The 17,380-nt window shown below is 45.1% G+C and overlaps 1 protein-coding gene across 2 annotated transcripts in view; it reads right to left on the bottom strand.

The window, feature by feature from the left end:
* ANAPC1 (anaphase promoting complex subunit 1) overlaps window positions 1-17,380 on the bottom strand; it is a 614,893-nt gene that overhangs the window by 188,419 nt on the left and 409,094 nt on the right. The gene's annotated exons all lie outside the window — the stretch shown is intronic.

The following is a 17,380-nucleotide window of genomic DNA, read 5'->3' as shown; positions in this document are numbered from 1 at the left end:
CACATCACCACTAGCTGGGTAGAACCAGATGTTGAAAAATAAAGTACATGTTGAACATGAAAAGAACAGTTTCAGGCAATTATGTAATATTCATCTAACCATGCAGTCAGTCAGTCTAATTAGAAATGTCAAGGTTTTCTCTTTCCTGCTGTAGTTACACTGCAACAAAAGACCAATTAAAAAATGTAGGCTCACTTGCAAACACTAGTTACCGCCTCTCCTGACTGGGACTCTGGCTTACACCCTATCACAGTCACCGTTCGGCAGAAATGTTGCAATTATCAGCAGAATGTACATCACCATTGTACTGTTGATGTAGGTGAGTAAGTGTGCTGCTGCCTGTTTAGTGCAGGGTAAGTCCCAGCTGGCACCAGGAGAACAAGTTACTTTCTGTAACGTCTTTTCTGGTAGTGACTATATAACCGCATATTCCTTACCTTGCGAATTTCCCCAGGCACCAGACTGGATCTGGAAATGTTCGAAGCAATTCACTTACCCGTCGACAGGTGGCATACTGCAGTTCTGGGTTGGGACCGTCCAGTCCCAACTCGACGTTGGGCCACTATATCAGCACCAACACCTCAAACTGACATCCGTTCCTTCCTTTCCTTGCCTGCATACTCCAAAACATCTGCTTATGATGCCTTAGCTCCAAATATGACTCGCCATCATGTCCATTTTGCGTCAAGATGAATAAGAAGGCCATCCGCAACCATGAGGACAAACTTGCTGTTGCCAAACACTGCCATTTAAATGAGCGCTTCAGGTCAAAGTCAGGGGCACAGCAGCGCTAGTCAAAGTTGAGGGTGTGCTCCTGCTCCTGAGGCTGCTTTGTGATCGGTTGTCTTTGAGGTCAGATAAGTCTGAAAAGTCCCCAAAAAATTTTTTAAAAAAATGAAGCGTGGGTCTCCTTCGTCCTGCCACTCCCACCACTTGGAGTCATGAGACGTTGCAAGCACATCTAGCCGCAGTCTTGTTCCCCCTCATGGAGCTGAATCGGACGCTAGTCCCACTTCAGCCATCTATTGAACATACAGCGATGCCAAAGCAGCTATAGCAACTAAAGTAAGAGATTTTCAGAGCTGCATCAGATTCAAGGGGGCCTCCAATCAGGTTACTCTCGGAGCATTCTTCCTCAAAGATTAGCAGGTACTGCAGAAGAAAGTCTGGATCTCCAGGGGCAGGCCGGTGCCTCCTCAACACCTGTCTACTTCCTGATGAGCAAGATCCTGGTTTGGTCCAGGTGCTGACCAGAATATCAGTCAATGCCTCAATAAAGGGGTGTAGAGACTCCTAACTGTATTGTGCCGGGTTAAGGACCTCTGTAAACCTGTTGGTTTTGACCTATTGATAGGGAAAAGCAAGGTTTAGCACCATAGGCACTATGCGAATCACTGTCACAAAGGAAGCTGCCTTCTTAGCAACAATAGGGTTAGGCCACTGGAATCCTGGAGATCCTCAAATTTGCTGCCATCATCCTCGTACTGGTTATTATCGTCATTGTCAGTATCCCCCAGTGTCATTTTGTGGGGCTTAAGTGTCCGGTTCAGCATAGCGTAGAGTCCTGGGTGGTGGGACGTGGGTCCTGGAGTCCAATAGAACTATTGGCGCTATGTCAGGCATTGGTAACATAGGTATTGGCAACAATACTGAAGCCAATGACATCCAGGGAGGCACAGTGAGTGGAATGGTGCGTGGTACCAGGGCCGCTGTCACTGGGGAAGGAATGAAACTCCGTACAAGGGGCATAGTCTACGGTGAGGAAGGATCCTGACTGGGGCCCCCTCCTTGTTTGTCCACGCATCTACTGTACAGTACCAAAACTCTCCTCCTGGGCTACTTTTAGTTGTTATAAATGCTGTGGAATTGCTGTCAGTCCAGAAAGGGAACCAGCACTAGCAATTGAACTGTCTCTACATGGGGGGGGGGGGACTTACCTGAGCCCTGTGACCTCGATGATAACTGATCACAGGAGCGGTCTCACAAGTGCATCATCGCCCTTGACTGGGACCGCTGGGCACCAACTTTGAATGTGACCTTTTTTTTATTAACAGATTCCAGTAACATCGAGCTTGGCCTCGGGGTTATGGATGGCCTTTCTATTCATCTTCGCAGAGCACGGACATGTCACTGAGTCATGCCAAGCCACCAAAGGCAGATGTCATAAGCACCTGTAACCGGCATCTGTTGGCTACAGTCATGACATGGCTTAAAACTTGAAGTCTTAGAAAGTGAAATTGTCTGTACCCTATACACAACTTAGGGAACAGAATTATGTGTGATATGACAGGTTTCGTGTTCCGGATCCACATTGGCATGTACTGAAAAAAAAAATCAACTGACAGTATGCAGAGGAGGCGAGAGTGTTCACGGTGGGATGAGCACGACGTGGAACCAAACAATGCCACTTGTCAAAGCACAAGGGAATTGCTACTAAAGTTTCTGGATCCAATCTGGCAGCGGGGGAATTTACAAGGTGCAAAATTTCCAGTTAGAAGTCTCTATCACAACAGCAGGCATATCAATTATAGAAAGAGATTTGTGAATAATAAGCAGAAAAAGGTGTGGACAGCAAAAATAGCAGTTACTTGTATTCAACATTTATGTGGGTGGTCTGTTAGACAGATGACTGACTGAGTCAGACAAATCAAGACATAACTGAACCAGGGAGCAGGTCCACCACAGCCTGGCTCACACCAAGCTGGAGGGAGAGCCATGGAAGAGCTCAATGTACTTGCCCTTCCTCCCTCTCCATGTGAAAGAAAAAAACAGCAGCATCATCATCATGTATAATAGAGAACTGTTGTACCAGTATGAGCTTGAAACAGGTAAATGTGTATATTTTGCTTCTTACAAAGGGATTAGGTGTAATGCATAACAAGAAAATGAAAATATGTCCAGAAGCCACCTTTCAGTGGCTTAGGACCAAGCTGGACCCGTGGCTCGGCTGCCTCTACAAATTAAGTGGCTTAACCAAAGTATAAGCAAGCTGTGGGAAGAGACAAATAAAAACTCCAGCATGGTCAGAGAGAAGATCAAGGAGCAGGATGTTTAACTAAAAAAAATAAAAAAAATAAAAAAAAGAAAGACAAAAAAAAAATCAAGCAACCAGTGCGCATTTCACCAGTAATCTAACACTCAAAAGTAACACTTTGGTAATTTCTCCAGAGTTAACCATAAAAAGTAGTTCAAGAAAAGAAAAGGAAAAGAGTGGATTGGGGAGGAGACTGGGCAAATGAAGGCATGAGGGTCTCCCCACCAGACACCAAAAACAAATAAACGGCAAAGGAAGGAAAAACTATAAGTCAATCACCCTCTAGCCCAATCCACTGGAGTGTGGGATTAAGAAAGGGATATTGGAACTGTTGTGTCGGTGAGGAAGGCAGACATTGAAAACAAGCAGCACCTGCCTGGGGGAAGGGCTATGTAGAGCGTTTGTGCTCACTGCTGCGTGGGACGCGTGTGGGGTGAACCCAGGAGCATGCCCGGGGGGGAAGACCAGGCCAAGTGCAGGCCCTTTTGCTCTCGTCCATGGCCAGATTAGGCTAGGCTAGGCTAGGCCTGCTCCCTTGGGCCCAGCCATCAGCCTTGTTTTTTGCTTCTTGTTTTTTTGGGCTATCCTACGATTTAAGGACTGTACAGCATTTGGCTAGAACTCGCTCTTTGAAGTAAGTAGCTATTCTTTAACAGGAAAGATGTTCTCAAATCTGTCCCTTGTATACCATCAGGACTGCACTTGCTGATCTCTATGTTTTGCTGTTTCCAACATTTTCATGCCTGTTATGTTTAATTCAACAAAGGGCTTTACTGGACACAATGGGCAAAAGGAAGGTTGTGGGTGCCAAGTCTTCAACGAATATGAAACATACTACTATTGACTCTTGGTGGAGCGTTGTTTGTCTCTGGGCCTTGCTGTTTGAGTCAGACACCTAGGGGCAGATCATGTGGGTACCAATAACTCAGTTGTGAATCAGACTGGGGCTGTGAATCAGACAAGGAGCAGGAAGCACTGGGTTGTGGTACCGGACAAGCTTTCCCCTGGGCACTCCTCATGGCCTGCTGTAGCATCTTCACTCATGGCTCCCACTTCTTCGGCACATTCTCCTGCTGCAAAGCACAAGTGGAAGAGTCGGAAGGTTGTAGAAGTCATCTCAAGACCACCTGGCTTTGTAAGTGCTGCTCTAAGTACAGCTATTCCTCCATTTGCCAATATTTTTTCAGGCTTCTGCTTTGGAAAAACTGGTGGACTCTTTCAAAGGCTTACTGTCACCACTTCGGGAGAAATTTGACAAGCTGGAGACAGAAATTGGGAAAATCCTTACTTTCTGTCAGATTCTGCAGAAACCTACTGTAATCGACCTTCCCCCATTGAATTCGAGCATTACTAAGTCTTCCTCAACTTCTGCATCTTTTCAATCCTCTAAGGTTTGTTTGGTCCCAGTGTCAGTTCCTGAGGGTTCTAGCTCACTTGGTGTTCTATCTACCTCAGTCACGGTGAGAACAAAGCCTAGGTCATAAGTACCTAGCAAGTCTATTCCCCAGACGACTCGTGCCTTTTGTACTGCCATCATTGCCAATTATTCATCTTCCTCCAACCTGCTGTCCCTATACTGTGGTTTTGGCTGGTGTGCCCCAGTCGACGGACCCCGCTCTGAGACCTATGATCAGCTCTGCAATAATATGTGTCATTGGCTTGCCAATCATTCTGGACTTGATCTCTGGGATCACTAGAACAGTTGATGGGGCGTTGTGTGTCATGGCAATTCAAGGAGACTGGTTTATTATTAATGTTAGATACCCTGAGTTGGTGAAAATAATTCTTACTTCGGGGCTCCAGGGCTGTACTGCATCTACAAACATTAATATTTTACCAGTTTGCTTTTTTATTTTTTTATATAGACCTCCTGACCTGACCAACAAACCCCGGTTGGGAACATAGTTCTGGAAGATCAACGCATCTCATGCATGAACCAGTTTGCGCCTTTGTCAGATTTAAACAATTTGGACTGACTTTGTTTGAACATAAGGAGCCCACAAAGGGAACTGGATACGGGTCACTTTAGCTGGTGTGGGTGGAGAGAGTTTACTGCAAGTTATAATGCTGTCAACCTCGCCACTTGCAACTTTTGTCTGTTGCTTCTTTAACCTTGCAAGGCTAGCTGGAAGTGGGCATTCAGAAGTCTTTGTGGAGGGTGCAGGCCGATTCACAAATGAACACTGATTAGGGTAGGAAAGACACTGTTGATTGTTGTGGTGACACTGGGCTCCACTACAGCGACCACAATGACCAGCCACCTCCTGGTCCGGCTCGTGCCAGAACGCCTTTCAGAGGGCCTTGGAGGGGCTATTGAGCCCAATCGTGAAGGTTGGGGCATTTTACTTCTGATGTCCCAGGACACGACCTACTATGGATGCTGAGCAACAGGGCCAAGTACCCCCTTCAACACTCAACTCCTAGCTGTAGATGTCGACTAGAAAACAAATGCTCCATGGGGGCGGGGAGTGTAGATATAGATTAAGGACCACAACTCATTACTCAAAGTGCACACAGTACGGTCAATAAATCCATGTCCAGTCAAATATTTACTTTTACAAGAATAAGAAGTAGTTTATAACTCTTCATATTCAAAGGAAGAACAACATTTGTAAGCAAAAACACAATCCCCTTGAGATCGGGGGTCTAGAGTTTACTGAGGCAAATCCCCTTCCCACCTTCTTTCCTAAAACGTGGTTGAGTTATTCCCTTCTCACTACTAAAGTTCCCATGTGACTCTTTAGGAATCAGGCAAAGGTGTCTATGGTGCCCCAGCATGGTCAGCCGCTAGTCCCGCGGGGCCCAGCAGGCCCAATTTAAGTCTTAACCACTTCTGAAGAACGGAAGGTGGTACGTGCTTGACACTTCCTGCATGGAGCTCAATGTACGTCTCAGTCCACAGTCCTCTCTTGGCATATGGGGTTTGCAGAATCAATCCTGCATGTGGGCAAACCCTATTTTGCATAGCAGTTTCCTCACACCTCGCTCAGGGAGTTCTTTTGCTAGAGCTCTGTACTGGACCTTGGGCTCCCTCCAATGCTCTCCTCACTGGGCACACTGGTCTTGGCAAGCAGGCGTTCCAGGACAGGTGGTCTTGGTTTCCGTGGGTGATGTGTCCCGTCCCCTCCCCCACCCAGCAGGGAGACTACCAAGCCCTGGCTCCCAGCCTTGGTCACAAGCAGATGTTTTGCAGAGCTTCCCTTCTCACAAAGCCCACTTAGCTGCTTGACAGATGACAAACACTGTGGTCTCAACCTCCCCTTCTTGCAGTCAATTTCCAGACACCAAATGTGATTTAGGGTCTAAGCCTTTGAAGTTTCATGTTGGGGATCTTCTTCTTTTGAAGTACACACTCCTCTTGAAACGCTGTCTGTGACACCAGAGAAAAACTTCAAAGCAGACTGTCCGATAACGTCGGGTCAGGGAAGAGTCTAGAGTTTACACTTGGATGTCAGCCACTGTCATATGCACATCAAAAGATTAATCCCAGGCTCCCAGCCCTACTCCTTACAATTCCCTTATCAGCTCCTTCCTAGTAATCGATCACTGTCTCAAAGAGCAACCTTTTGAAGTATCAAGGGAAAGACTCTTTCTCCCTTCCCCCAATGTGTGCCCCACCCAGCTCACAAGAAAGCAGCAATACACAAATCTGTTTGGGGGGATGCCCTTACTCCTCATGTCTTCACAAGGCAGCCAAAATAGAATCCAGGGTAGGGTCCTCCATGTCATGTATAACTGCAGGCATACTTGCACTCACTGTACATGCACACATTCTGTCCAGCACTCTTAACTTCATGCATTGTGCCAGTGGAGGCACACAAATTCAGTTCTGTGCACACTGTTCTATACCGTAGCATTTCTATTTTGTACCAGGGTGTGCTATGTGCAAACATCCACATTGCCAACACACACACACACACTCACCATGTGCACACTGCACAACACTTCACCCTTCAAGTATTCTACTTCTCACAAGTACAAATAGACCCAGCACATGCTTTTCATTGAGCACACACTGCACAGCACTACATCTCTCATGTAATGTATTCCTTGCAGGCATACATTTCCTTAATACATGCAGTAACCATTCATGTACTACACAGTACTGCTCTATCCATGTACTGTACCCTTGACAGGCACACGTACATCCAGGATAGAGTCACTACTCCTGTGCAGCACTCTGTAACCACCTGATGCAGCCCAGCGGTGAGCTAGGCAAACAGCAGCAGAACTTTAAAACCGTGAGTGATCCTGTAGGTCTCACTCCAGTGACGCACGATAAAAAGGACATGTCCATTCCTGCTAGTCACTACACAGTATTCTGCCACCACCGTGCTCATGCTGCTTAACTCTTGGTGAAGGTGGTAGCCTTCCATCACTATGAGGATGTTGCTCTGGGCACCCCTCTTGGTCCAACTAGACCACAATCCGCGAGACCAGCCTACGTCATGGCACACACATGATCCGTGTTGGCCTATGACAACAGAAATCAGCATTAGGAATCCAGACAACAGTACAGTTAGGCATGCAGGGCAGTGGTACAAGTCTTTTACCATGCAGAGGACTTTTTTGCCCAAACAGCATGTGCTATAAAACTCGTTGCTATTCATGATGCACACAACACTCACCTGATTGTTGTGGTGATGCTGGATTGGACTAAAGAGAATCTTCAGGAAGGAAGAAGAGAAGATGGAAGAGGAGAAGTGGAGGAGGACTGGCAGGCACACAAAGTAATTTGCAATTCCTCGCAGTGTGTGATGCGCCCAGGAAAATACCAGGCCTTCTGAGGCTGCCAGAGCCTGGAGAAGCTGGGCCACTCCATCTTGGTTATCTGATTTTAAATATGTTGCGCAACTGGAACAATGGAAAATCAAAGCAAAGCAAAGAAGAGAGGTCCCAACAGGTAATTAAAACGCAACAAATATTACTGCAGTATGTTCAACTCCAGTGGGGGATTTTAGTGTATGGAAGAGATACAACAGATGCAACCGCAGGTGTGTAAACAACTGTTCACTCAAATAACATTCTTTGAGGGCTTTATCAAAAGTATGTGACTCTTAGGTGGACAAAGTAAATATGTTTGGTGTTGGAGTCTGTCATGTCTATGAAGTCTGTCAATCGTGCGAAGGTCATCGTATAGATAAAATAGTTGAATCTGTACAGCATTATAGCCAGATCAAACTTGGTACTACTAGCCATTTGGACAGCACTAAGCAAACAAGAGCTCAGCCAGTCTCAGAAAGTCACCATCCAGGAAGATTAGTAATGAATAAGGTAGTTCAAAACAATCTGTCTTCTCCCCATATTCACAGACGTGGAAAAATCACCCACATGGTTGTACAGTTACCACATGAGGCTTCACCTTATGTGGATGTGCTTATGCATGTGACTCCTCTACGTATTAATCAAAAAGAGTGATTTAAAAAATAAAGTGACTCATTGGATGTCAAAATGCCATTGCACTGATCAGCAACTCTGATGAAATTATTCTCATGAGATGGGTCTCCTGGGTAGGCAATGGACAACAATCACGCACAGAAGACGACGGTATGGTAAATTTTAGAAACCCCTCAAAGGCAAGCAAGGTTTTATATAGGCTGAATTGAGACTGAAGAGTGTAGCACAATTAAGGCATTTCCCTTGTGCTAGGCAATCATCAACTTTATGCAGGGGCAATCAGGTTCATACTCTAGTCCTTAATGTTGCCATTTACAACTTTATTTGAACCACTTGCCTCATTAGATACAAATGAATGACTGTACCAGAGTAATTCAACCAAACATTCCCCTAATCAGACGGCCTGCATTTACTTGTGTTTAAATATGAAAACTCCCATAAACCACGTAGGGTGTATTCATTTATGGTATTGGATTTTTAAACTGAATTCTATGAATCAGCAACAAAATGAATAATTCAGATTATTTACAATATATCACACAGCTGGATTTCATCTTTGTCCAAGGAACATGGGCTCAAGATAGGCTCCATATCGATGGGTAAAACTCCTTTCTTATTTTTTTCAATAACAATACCTTTGACCATAACAATATAGATTTTATTAAATCCCTTGAAGGTGTTGTGGATAAATATACCTCTGAAAAATGATATAACTTTTCTATAATATGGACAGGAGATTTTGCCATCCGTTTGTGCAAACATTATTTCTACACAATTTGTGGTTTACCCTGTACAAGTGGGGTTGACCAGTTACACTTTGTTTAAAGACCTTGTGGCGAAGTTCACAATAGGCTTTTGATGCAATACAATCTTGCTTTAGCAAGCAAGAGTTGCTTTTGTACTTCTCCTTTGGCACCCTTGTTTACTGGTTGAGGGAATGCCCCCAACATTGACTTTATTTTACTGTCTGATTGCCTGTTTTGAAGTATGTAGGATTTTATAGTTGTACCTACCTGCGCTAGTAACCATAATCCATTATCTTTGTGTACACAGTGGTCAATGTCCTAGGATGTCTGTTGAGAGATTGCCAAATTGATTCATTTAAAAAAGAAGGTAATGTTAATGTCAAACCTATTTGTTGGCTCTGATTTGTACAATATGAATGCAGGTGCTTTTAGACTGTGCTCTGATGACACTGCTAAGTCAAAAATGATTTTAAATTCCTGTGATGCAATTTGTGAATAGTCCTCAGTGCTTGCCCCTGTAGGATCTTCAGGAGTTAAACAACATAGATGGTTTGTTGCAGCATTTTCTTCTGTCCATAATAAACTTATGCTCATTCTGAAAAAGTCACCTCGCATTCAATTAGGAGTTTGGCCATGCAGGTTGAGGTATAAAGAGGTTCTGTGAGCTAGAAAGGATACTAATGGAAGGAGGCCCTGGAGACTTTTGCTGTACCAAGTACAACTTGTAAAAGGGGTCCCATTTGAAAGGTCTTTAATTTATGATTTTTCTTAATGACTTATCATCCACTCAAGAGGAAGCTGTGATACTTGCAGTTTGTTTGGTTGTTCATTTTACTAGCGTTTACTCCCTACTCCCCCCAGCTCCACCTTTTCCTGTAGATGATAGGGAGGAATCAGTGGTATAGAATAGACCAGTATGTGTGATGTCTCAAGTCGAGGAAGTCATCTCAGCAATTCAAAAAAGTCCTAGTGGTAAAGTGCCAGGCCCAAGCAGCATCGCAAAGGATGCATTTAAAAATATGAAACTATGGGCTCCTATAATAACTAATGTCCTCAGGGCGACTATTAGGAATGTGTTACCCTGATCCTGGGCTTCATCATTCAATGTTCCTATATTTCAGAAGAGCAATCGAAGTGATCCAAGGTGTTCTCACCCCATATCCCTTTTAGACTAAACTGTAAAAATTGTGGGCTGAAGTCTGTGCGCATATTTTGAAGTCTGGGCTGAGCATAATTCCATCTTACCAGAGGTAAAATATGGATTTTGTCAAGGCCTTGGAACAGTTGACCAGTGTCTGAATTTATATTTACTGATGAGTAATTATACAGTGTAAAAGAATGGAGTGATCCAACACACATTTAAAACCTTAGTAGTGCCTTCGACAGTGCCAATCGTTCAAAACTCTGGACCTTTATGTCATCAATTGAGGTGAACAACTTCACAGCCTGTTTATTGCGACAGATGCGCTGGCCAAGATGCGATATGGATCAAATGGAGAATGCACCAAATCAATGAAGATTAATAGGAGAGTTCACAAAGGCTGTGTTTTGGCAGTTTTTGTTTTAACTTTTTTATATTATTAATCTGAAAAGTTTTTATTGACAGGGGGACATAATATGCCATTGATGGAGTCACGCCCAATACCAGCTCTGTTGTATGCAGACAGTGCAGTGCTGATTGCTAGAACTAACAGGCTGCAGAAAGTTCTTGATGTCTTCACTCTATTTGTGGATCAGCTGATCTTTAACTTTTCAAACTGCAATACTTGTAATGTTGCATATGTTATTATATGCTCCTATATGAAGATATGTGTGGGACGGACAACACAAATGGCAAAACAGTGTATAGCTCAGCACAGAAGCTGGATCAAATGGATAGACATTCTGGACAGTGCTATGAGTGAGTGGTCTAAATGATCTCAATGACACGTGGAAATTAGCATTAAGACAATATTGAATCTATAGACATTCTTGTTATTAAGACCACTTTATATCATATCATTATGCTTTGGGTATAATATTTTCATGCATGTATCACTAAGAGCACAATAATGCTGGGTCAGTCAATCTGGTTATGTTCACTACCATGCATAAACACTGGACATCAGTATTATTACAAAGATATACATACATCTTTGCACCATTTTGATGATGGCTATATGAAGGTATTGTACCGATTTCACATTTGAAACATGTTTGATGATGTATGTGGTTTCAGGTTGGACTCGTGACAATCGTTTCCCTGTAGGCACAAGTGGCTGATGTCTATAATTCATGGGGAAAAGGATTGATGCATATGTTAATGGTGTGCACATGCAGCAAAGGGTAAAGTGCATGCAACTCATTATTCGGCATTTTGCTCACTCAAGATGGCAGACTGTGGTTAGCAGTCTAAAGTTGCAGAGGCAGTAGAGTTGATAATTCGGCAGCTTCTGCCACGTCTTCCCTTTGTCTCTCTACATATCAATGGTGCCGAACAGAGTGAGATTAGCTCCACTGCATTCTTGTTACAGGTAAGGGTGTGAGTTATAAGAGATTTTTTTACATTGGGCCCATTTATAGGAGCTACTCCAATACTGTCTTATTTACCCTAGAATAAATTGAAATGGCAATTTTTGCCTCAATACTGCTACTAGTTCGATCTGTATGAGACCTGCTTTGCCATATTTGGTATGATGAGGATTGACACTGGTGAAACATGATTGGCCTCGATCGAAGCAGATGGTGATGGGCTATAATTCCCTCTCTACCAGACAATTATTTCAGAAAGAGGATGATTTTCACCATATTAGAACATGATGCCTTATTGTCTTATCAACCCTTCCAGTTCATTTACTGAGCATAATTCATTTAGTAGCAAGAGGTTGATGTTTCTCTGGTTGTTGCACTCTAGTACAACTAATGTATGAGCGTATACTGAGTCACGGGACAATTAACTGGTAAATACATACAAGATCTTGATGAGGTTTTGCTTGTGATGAAAGCATACTGGTGATGAGGGGGTTGAGCAGGTGTCTTGAGGGAGACATTTTGCGGAAGATTTTTCAGAGTAGTTTGAGGATGTGGAAGCAATTGTGTTGGCTTGATCAGCCATGGAGATACTGCTGTTGATCACGATGCCCAGGTTCATGGCTGCGCTGGATGTGCTAGGACTCGCACCTAGCTCAGTGGGTCACTAACGCAAGGACCATAAAGAGGAGTCTCTATTGAAGAGAACCACCTCTGTTTTGTTGCTGTTGAGCTTGAGGCAGTCCCCTTTCATCCAGTATGCTATAGAGTGCATGCATCAGACAAATCTAGCTTTTGTGGTGGGGGTGTCTTCGGATACAGGGATGATGAGCTGAGTGGTGGTTGCAGAGTTGATGCAGAATCCACATGAGCAGATGATACTGGTGAAGGGGAACAGGCAGATGTTGAAGAGTGTGGGATTCAGGGAGGACCCCCAGGTCAGGTTGGAGCACTGGACGAGGAGTGGTTGGCTGGCCATTTGGGTGCATCTTGAAGGGAAGGAACTGATCCATCATAGTCATTGGATTGTGGTGGTTTCGGAGGGGTCAGGAGGAGGTTTGCATTGAGATAGTTTATCACCCAGGCGTTGATTAGTTTCTCAAGCATGAGGAGAAGGAGATGGCCCTGAGAATGGCCATGGTCAGGGGGTCCGCTGACAGTTTCTTGAGGATTGGTAGGCTGGTGGCATGTTTCCAGGAGTCCAGGAAGGTAGCTGTGGAGATCAAACAGTTAAGAAATGGTGTAAGGACTAAGCATATTGGGTTGAGCCCTCCGATGAAAATGTACTGGGGATACGGATCTGATAGGGTCCTGAGTGGAAGGTTTGCATCATGTCAGCGGTTTCTGTTGTGGTGATGGCTCTCAAGCAGGTCAGAGTGGTTTCCTTGGTGTTTCCATCATAGGAGAGAAGGACTTCAAGGGTGGAGCGGTCCGTTTGGGGGCATCTTCTAGTAGATGATGTTGATTTTGTTTGCAAAGCAGTGGGAAAGTTGTGTGCAGAGTTCTTAGGATAGGGCAGTGGTTGACGTGCTGGCGGGTGGGGTGGTAAATTCCTTCGTGATGCTGAAGATTTCTTTGGAGGTGTTTTTGATTGTTTCAGTGAGGGCTAGAAGTTTGGTGGTCTTGAGGTGCTAAAGGTAGGCTTCTCTGTCAGTGTTGTCATGGGAGTAACCCCACTATCTTCACAGATGCTTGCAGTGACGATGTATGAGCTAGGAGAGTACCAGCTTGCTTGATGCTTGGCTCCTGGTGTCAGGTTGTTCCCACAGGAGACGGGGAGGCTGCACAGAAGGTGATTAGCATGTTGAAGTACCTGATTGAGCATGTCAGGTCATCATGATATTTGTAGTGATCCTCCCAGAGCTGTGGTGCTTAAGGTGCTGATTTTAAAGGCCATGAGTTCTAGCTGGTCACTGTTATGAGTTGAAGTGGTGGAGCAGCTGAAATCCTCTCAACAGATGATAGCAAGTTCTCCTCCTCTTGTTAGATCTGTTGTGTGATCTTGTTTGGAGCAAATGGTGGATTAAACCAGTTTCGGTGAGAAACAGTAAGTTAGGTGAGAGGTCCCTGACTTTTACACATGTTTAACGGAAAAGCTGGTGCTGATGGTGGTGTGTGCGCTGTGTGAGGCAGAAGAGGGCCTGGAGCAGTTGTGTATGTGGTGTGTTAAGGTGGTGGGTGGGGGACTGTGGGAGGGCAGGAAAAGCATCAGGTGGGGCAGGAGAATCATCAGGTGGGGCAGGAGAATCATCAGGTGAGGCAGTAGAATGCCTCTTCGGACTGTGTGGGGGAGGCTTGTGCAGTGTAGGGAAGGGCTTCTGTGGTTGAGGTCACAGAGTGTTCCAGCCGAGTAGCATCTTGGGCGGTGGTGGGTGGTTGGCAGGTCAGGGGTCCTGGTGCTATGCACTGCCTGGATACAGATGAGAGGAGACTGGCTTTCCTTTGGCACACGAGGGATGTGCTTGCTCTCTGGCTATTAAGGAGGACTTGGGAGGGGAACGCAGAGGGCAGTGGTTAGGCAAGTGCTTGCAAGAAAAGTGACTGGGTGGAAAGGATAGGAGAGCAGCACAGAACAGGCTGCGGAGAAGAGTATGAAAAAAGGAGAAAAAAGGAGCAGAATAACCAGCACTGGCAAAACCAAAGAAGGGTTTCCCCTACGCATACCAAAGGGTTTCCTCCAGGCATACCGATCTAGTAACAGGGCCAAATTTGTCTTAAAGAAGAGGTTGACATTAGGCAAAACATTTACACCCAGGTAGCAGAAGCCTGTGTCCGAAGTCAATGCCACAAAGTAATGCGGTAGGCGCAATACCTGGACTTTTAGCTGGAATATTATGGACTTTTGCCAGTTTATTATGTAACCAGAGTGTTCACCAAAGATCCTAATGATCTCCATCAGCCTGTCCAGGCTGAGCTCCGGGCCAGTCTCAAAAAGTAACACATCATCAGCATATAGGGATATCCTATCGTCCCATTGCTCCTCCCAGTTCAGACCTCTGACCAACAGATCCCGATAGATCCAGGCTGCAAGTCAGCTCTAATGCTAACGCAAATACTAATGGAGACAGGGGCAGTCCAGCCACGTACCCTCTGTAATTGGAATTCCCGGGACAGGCCACCATTCACTCACTGGATCTGCGTAAAGTAGCCTGACCCAGGCAATAAAATTGGTACAAAGGCTAAATCAGTTCAAAAATATGATGCCACTCAACTGGGTTGAATGCCATCTTAGCATCCAGTGATAAAACCAGTGTATGCTCCTCCAAGGCCATTGATCCCTAGTAACCCATGCAAGCGGCATAGATTAAGGACTGCGCTTCTGTGGGACATAAAGCCCAATTGGTCATGGTGGATGAGAGTTTGGATCATCTTAATTAAGTGCATGGCGAGGACCTTTGCTGTGATTTCACTTCTACGTTTATAAGCGATATCCACCTGTGAGAGGTGCACTCTTCTGTGGCTTCCCATCCATATGGATTACCACAATCATAGCCAATCGTTGGTCACATAGCAGCACCCCAGTTTGCTTCCTTTCGCGATACATCGAAAACCAGAAGGGGGCTAGTTTACTGCCCAGCATTTAATATAGTTTTACTGGGATGCCTCTGGGGCCCATGGCTTTCCCTGGTTAGGTTCTCGTATCGGCATTGTTATATCCTCCTCAGTAATATCAGCTTCTTCAATCTCCCTGTCTACTGTGGATAACTGGGGCAGCTGTATGTCCTGTAACAGGGCAGGGGCATCTTCAGCCGTGGTGGACACTGCCGGAGCAAAGAACTGTTCATAATAGTCCACAAATGTGGCGGTTATCTGCTGTTTCTCCATCACTAGCTCGTTCTCCTGATTTCTATGTCCTGGTTTGGTCTCATTTGTCAAGCCAGGCCAGTAGTTTACCTGTTTTGTTTCTTAGTTCGTAAAGGCGGTTAGTGTGGCCCAGTGCATAGCTGTAGCATCATCCACAGCTGGTTCATGGATTTTTTTCTGTTTATGGCCCAGTGTGGGGCCTGTGTCTGGGCTAGGTTGGTGTACTAGGCACCGTTTCAAGGTTAAGATATCCCCCTACACGGCCTCAAGCTTTGCTCTCTTATTTTTGTATCATGAAATGAGAGAAACCGCCTGTCCCTTATCAGGGTCTTGAAAGCCTCCCCAGAAGTACTGTACTGAGGCCAATGAGGCTTCATTTTCAGTAAAATACTGTTCTGTGGCACTGATCAATCCCTCCCTTATGAGCTGCTGTTTAAGGTATCAAGGGCTAAGTGGGACAATTCCCAGTGGCAGATCCCGACCTAGAACTAGACTGGCCGAGACCGGGGAGTGATCTGATATCCCCCTAACCAGATGGCGAACCTCAGTGAGGTGTTATGCCTGATGGTGGTGTGTAATAAGGTGGTCTATTATAAAGAGGCTACCATGTGCTCCGGAAAGAAAGGTGTAGTGGTGACTGTGGGGATTATGCAATATCCTGAGCTGGTCTAGGGCTGACACCAAGTCAGCTGGGGGGCTCCTGGGTGTTTCATTAGATCGGGGTGGCCAGCGATCAACCTGCTTGTCCATTGTTGAATTAAAATTGCCCCCCATGATGAGGAGACCCTCAGGCATACGGGTTAGTAGGGCACTCAAGTCAGGGAGTGTGGGGAAGCATGTAACCGCAGGGTAATGTAGCTTGAACAAACATTTACTATGTTCACCTCTCAGCTACCAGAAAGCGCCAGGTATCTCCCTTGTGGGTCCACCCAAGACTGCTGGGGCATGAACAGGAAGGATAGTTTCATCAGGATGCCCACCCCTCTCGAACCTGACGTGCATCCCGCATGGGCAGCCATCTTAAATCCCACTGATCCAGAGCTCAGTATATGGTGCCCAGCATATGTGTTTCTTGGAGAATTAATGTGTTTAATGTATTGTAGAACTATTCCCCGCTTGGTCCTATCTCTAAGCCCACTACCATTCCAGCACATAACTTTAACTGAGGTGTTCTCTTGCATGTCATTCATAATCAGTCCAGTGCTTAGAGTGGTCACTCAAATTCAACTTCAGCTTCCAAGTCCAGGGAGGGGGTCACATGGGCCCGCCGTGTAAGCTGATAATGTGTTTAGACCAAACAAAACCACAGCAAACCATATCAAAATTCCAAATTGTTCTCCAAATCCTCACCACTCCCTGCAACCCTGCCTGGAAAGCCTAATATCTTGAACTTTGATTTGCCATCAATAACAGTCAGCTAATCCCTCAACTACCCAAACTGCCAGCTCAATAAAGGATTGAAAAAAAGCACTGACCGCCATCCCTGGATTGCCATGAAATTAAACATAATGTGAGAGTCATTATAGTATTTTCATGCCAGGTACTGTTGTCTTGTCTCTATCACAACCAGAGAGCAATCACTGTTTTCTGATCATACAGACTTTTGCGGATGAGATCTGTCTCTTGCTATAATGTGGTGTCACAGAGTTTTAGCTGGTTTGTTGGGATACACAATCAATCTTTTTGTCAGCCTATTCTGCGCATCAAAACGATTAATTCCTGTAAGTGGGAGGGTTCAAACTGAAAACAAACTCCCCGGCTTGTTCCTCCAAGAGTTGAACCCACAGGCTTGATCCCAGGTGGTTCCCACTATTGTGATGCGGTGGGAACTGACTTAGTGCTTTGTTTATTAGCACACTTACTGTGTACATCATTGTTGTTGTTTCACTCC

Source organism: Pleurodeles waltl, chromosome 5 (assembly GCF_031143425.1).
Source record: "Pleurodeles waltl isolate 20211129_DDA chromosome 5, aPleWal1.hap1.20221129, whole genome shotgun sequence".
NCBI classification, from domain to species: domain Eukaryota; kingdom Metazoa; phylum Chordata; class Amphibia; order Caudata; family Salamandridae; genus Pleurodeles; species Pleurodeles waltl.
The sequence above is the reverse complement of the archived record's forward strand: the minus strand, read 5'-3'. Positions and strand labels throughout refer to the sequence as shown.